Raw genomic sequence first — 5,347 nt, forward strand, 5'->3', positions numbered from 1 at the left:
AAGCCCGCCCGTGCACCGCTGCGAGTTCACAGCCGCTTCCTCACGACCGGATCGGAGCTCGCCGCCGCAACCATCAGCCCGTCCCCATCTCCGTTCACGGCCGGTTCTGGCCGTCTTGTCTCGCCGGTGCAGCACCACAGTCCTCCATTCTCACAGGGTTCGCGACTTCTCTGGTCGCAGATTCGCCGCCATCAGCCGGAAAACCTTTCTGTCCGAGCTTACGGACTAACCGCCCGCCGGCGCCAGAAGCTCGCCGTCGCCGCTTCAAGTCCAACAAGCCGCCGTTCTACCCGCAGCTCACGGCTGAGTTCACCATCTCCGCCACGGTCGCCTCCGGCCCAGCTCACGCGCCGCAAAATAACAAATCCAAGCCCGCTGTCTCACGGCCGGCACCGAGTGCAACCAATCCGAAGCCACCGCTTGCCGGCTCTCCGCTGCCATCTCCACCGCCGAGCCGAACCAGCCCGCCGCCGGTCCTCTCCACCTTGCTCGCGAGCTTCCGCCAAGCACCGCCGCAAGCCGCCTCCATCCTTGTCTGCTACTCTTTTCTGTTACAGAGAACTTTGGGAAACTTCAGAGACATATATATGTATAATATATAATATATCTTATATATATTATTTTTTTAAAAAAAATGGATTAATTACACTCACACCCCTGAGATTTGCCTTATTGACAGGCATTCGAAAGTTAGCCCACTTTTTAACAAAGACACTCCTGTTAGAAATTTGATCCAGACGTGCCATTAAAAGATGAGAAAAGACAAGAATACCCTTCAATATTTAATTAATTTTAATTGTAAAATATCATACATTTTAAAAAGACCAAAACATCTTTGTAAAATAAAGTATGTCACACAATGAGTCCAGCCTCCTTATCACCAATTTCTTTATGCCCCATCCCCTATTCTCTTTCTTCATCCTCCATACCACCACTGCAATCTCCACAACAATCACCATTTCTCTCTATTCTCCACCACAATGGTCAGCGACCCCATATTATCTCTCTCTTTTGACAAATCACAATCCCTAATTTTCACACCTTAACACACATAAATATATCTAATATATTTTGGGGAAAATCACAAAGTTCAATGTCTGCGACCACGAACACACCATTCCGACCACCGTTATGACCATTTCTTCGAGCCTCTTGAATGAGAACGATGATTGTTCTGATCATACGACAACGAGCCTGAAGACCCACCCCTCTTCTTTTTCAACGACGACAACGAGCCCAAAGACCCACCACTGGTAATCAAATTACTTGAAAAGTTTTTGCAAAACCGGTGACTAGGTGGTTCGAGCAGTGAAGAAAGGTGGAGAGGGAGGAGGACACGGTCAATGAATAACTCGTCGGTGGAGGAGATTGGGTTATGGGAAAGTAATTTGGGCGAATTCAAATCGTGCTTCTTCTTCCGCGATCCAATGCTACAGGGTGTTGGCCTTTTTGGGTATAGCTGTTTCAATTTTGAGGCCTTCATTGTCGAAGGAGATGTGGATTATAGAGAGGTCTAAACAGAGGAGGTAAAAGGAGAAGAAATCGAAGAAAACCTCCGAACCATCACCACCACAAGAATAGCAATGGTTATAACCATAATTTGATGATGTAGGTATATATATATATATATAATAGCAATGGTTATAACCATAATTTGATGATGTAGGTATATATATATATATATTGGCCTTTTTGGGTATAGCTGTTTCAATTTTGAGGTCTTCATTGTCGAAGGAGATGAGGATTATAGAGAGGTCTAAACAGAGGAGGTAAAAGGAGAAGAAATCGAAGAAAACCTCCGAACCATCACCACCGCAAGAATAGCAATGGTTATAACCATAATTTGATGATGTAGGTATATATATATATATATATATATACCTACATCATCAAATTATGGTTATAACCATTGCTATTCTTGCGGTGGTGATGGTTCGGAGGTTTTCTTCGATTTCTTCTCCTTTTACCTCCTCTGTTTAGACCTAAAAGTGCCATTCTCTTCACCCTATCTCTAATTCCATACACATTACGCAGTGACTGATACCCATACAACACATATCACATAATCGAAACTAGAATAGAAACATAATATATATAAATATATATATATAAACTTAGCAATTTTGTGGCTAAATATTGAGACGGTGGGTGGTTATTGTTGTTTATTAGGTGAGAGCTTGTATGTAATCAATTGATTCTTTCAGCTTGAGTTCCTCTTCAAATTGGACTTGAGCATCTTTCACAATTGGGAAATGGGTTGCTTTCTGTCATTGAAGTGTGTTAGGTGGGTTTGATATGTAAAGATGATTGCTAAAGGCTAAAATAGTAAATTTGTGATTTAAATAGGTCAATTGACTAGTCAAAGGTCATTAACGTCAACTTATCTTGTGTCAGACGTGGGAGGGGTATCATTGTTAACTTTACCAAACCTAAGGGGGTGTTATTGTTCAAAAATAGGTCACTTTTCATCTGGTTGTCAATTGGGCAAACCTCAGGAAGTGTGAGTGTAATTAACAAAAAAAAAAAAAAAAGGCCCTAATCCCTCTGTTTGGCTACTAAGGTAGCACTGTCCTAGTTCAGACCTGGACAAGAATCTAAACCAGTTCTACAAACTGGTTCTGCTGTAAACCAATTCTGAAAAAAAAAAAAAAAAAAGAAAAAAAAAGAAAAAGAAGAAGAAGAAGACAATAAAAAAAGAAAAAAAAAATTGCCGATTCAAATTGGGGACTTATTTTGGAACATTCAAAAGTTTGGATATTGTCATTGAAGTGCACGTGGAACAAACGACAAACGATAGCTTTGTCTTCCAAGTAAGTACTTCAATTGTTATTTTTTTTAGATTAGGAAAACTTAGTTTTTTTTTAGGTGATTAACTTTTGCATGCGAATTTTAGGATAGAATAACTTAAACCTTAGGTTCACAATTTTTTCTCTTTTATTTTATTTTTGTATTTCTTTATTTTGGAAAAAAAAAAAAAAAGGGTCGCACACTCATTCCCTTTTTTTATTTTTATTTTATTGATTGTCTTATTTGTGCATCTTTTAATTAGTATTTGCATAAGATACTTAAGGACAAAACCCAAACAAGATACTGTCGGGATTTCATCACCTGTTTTCCGTGGCCCACAAATCATTAAATCCTTACATTTGTCAAACCCGAGCCAAATTTAATTTAATTTTAAAATCAAGTAGACATTGGCCATAGGTTTTTTCACATAGCTCATAAGATCCTCTTGAACGAATTAATTTTTGGTCACTCCAGTGAATACCTTCCAACTCGACAATGTCTAAGGAAAGTTTTGTCTAAGGGTGTAGGCGTACCGTCATTAAGCATGCCTCGTCCTCCCCACTCTTACTGAAAACTTCCCTGGTTGTCTTGTTGGCAAGCCTTAATTGGTAAGCCTCTAATTATTCTAGAAGAGAGTAGGAGCTTTTTCATAGGAGCTTTAATTACGCTAGAAAAAAATCATCATCCTTGAATTTAAGCTCAAGATTAAAAAGCCAAAAATATTTGTGTGTGCACTCCAGTGTCTAGCCTATTTTTAGAATCTAATTCTCAAGGGCTTTCCCTTATAACAAAAAAAAAAAAAAAAAAAAAAAAAAAAAAAAAAAAAAAAGAATCGTATGCTCTTTGGTGTCCGTTTTGTATGCCCAACTGGTTAAGAGTTAACAAACGATTAATCCGTTGTTCCAGTGATCCTTCAATCTTTACTTTGGAGAAAGCATCCTTACTTTCTTCCAAAACCATTTTTTCTCCAATGGATCCACCACTTGCACCACCAGTTCCACCACTTGTTCCAGCAGCACAATCGGTTGTCTTACTTGCTCCTAGAACTTTAAATGACTATTTTTCCCCCATCACAACCAATCCACCCAATTGTATTGTTCTTCCTCCAGTTGGGCCTCAATTTGAGATTAGAGCCCATATCATCAACATGTTGCCCAAATTCCATGGATTTGAGAGTGAACAACCTTATGTTAATTTAGGGAAGTTCCTCACCATTTACAATACTTTCAAAAATCAGCATTTAGATGATGAGGGTGTAAAATTGCGTCTGTTTCGCTGCCCTTAGATGATAAAGCTTGCTCATAGTTCAACTCTATTCCTCCAATCTCCATTAAAACATGGGATGAACTTGTTAAAAAATTCATGAACAAGTTTTATCCAATGCAAAAAACTGAGTTAATTAGAGATGCCATAAGCACTTTTAAAAGGAAAAATGAAGAACAATTCCATCAAACTTGGGAACGTTTTCATGATTTGCTTCTCAAATGCCCACATCATGGCTTTGAGAAAGCACAATTGGATTATTCTTTCTATAAAGGGCTTTCTCCGACTAACCGAACCATGATTGAGTCAATGCACCAAGGAAAGTTCAAATCCCAAACTCCCGAAAAAGCTAATGCTTTCTTAGAAGAACTTGCTAAGAATGCCCAAAGTTGGAACTGGAACCCTTATGATGACGAATTCTCTATGAATGATCCCTCCAAAAGAACTTCTAATCCTTTTGAGATCAAACCCGAACCTGAATTCAAATCAGTGATGCAAAGTCTAGTGGAAGGAGTCAAAGATTTGAATAAAAAATTTGATGCCTTTGCTCTCATGTTAACACCTGTAAAATGCAATGTCTGTTCAAGTTCATCTCATCCCACTAAGGATTGTCCAATCTACTGTACATCTGAACTTTCAGATGCACAAGTTTGTGCCTATAATACCTATAGGAAACCGACGACTAATTCCTTTAGTCAGACATATCATCCTGATACTAGAAACCATCCGAATTTTTCATGGCGACAAAATTTACCTCTACGAAACTTAGGTGGTCCTCCCAGTTTCCAAGGTAATCCCAATAGGCCAGCACAACCTCAAGGTCCTCTTGTCCCTCTAGGATATTTTCCTAGGAACAATCAGGTCAATCAAAATAGAGAACTCGCAATTGATCCAATGAGTAATTATGTTGCTTCTGTCCCACAGTAGCACTGTGCTACCAATTATGAGGACATTCTGAAAATGCTTGCCATTAATCTTGATCAATCTAATAAGCAATTGGATCAAAGAATTCAAAAGTTAGAGAGTCACTTTGACCTCTTAACTCAGAGTCAACTCCAATTTCAACAATCTATCCAAAGTCAGTTAACTCAACTCACTTCTGTACTGTCTAAAAGACAAAAGGGTACCTTGCCTAGCCAACCTAAAATTAATCTAAAAGACAAAGAAGTGAATCACATTTGAACTTCTCCTCCCACTGACTAATTAAATAATCAAGTGAACTCCATCTTAACCCTTCGGTCAGGGAAAAAAGTCAATAATCAAGTTGAGCTACCCACCTAAGCAACAAGTGCACCAT

The 5,347-nt window shown here is 39.0% G+C and overlaps 1 non-coding gene across 1 annotated transcript; it reads right to left on the bottom strand.

Annotated features, from left to right (window-relative positions):
* Nucleotides 1–4,182: 4,182 nt before the first annotated feature.
* Nucleotides 4,183–4,289, bottom strand: LOC132305800 (small nucleolar RNA R71). The gene has a single exon (XR_009481695.1). It is a non-coding gene; the product is annotated as a small nucleolar RNA R71 (small nucleolar RNA).
* Nucleotides 4,290–5,347: the final 1,058 nt, after the last annotated feature.

Source organism: Cornus florida, unplaced genomic scaffold (genome assembly GCF_030987335.1).
Source record: "Cornus florida cultivar Cherokee Brave unplaced genomic scaffold, ASM3098733v1 CherokeeBrave_3.0.0_Hap2_Chr04, whole genome shotgun sequence".
Lineage (NCBI taxonomy): Eukaryota > Viridiplantae > Streptophyta > Magnoliopsida > Cornales > Cornaceae > Cornus > Cornus florida.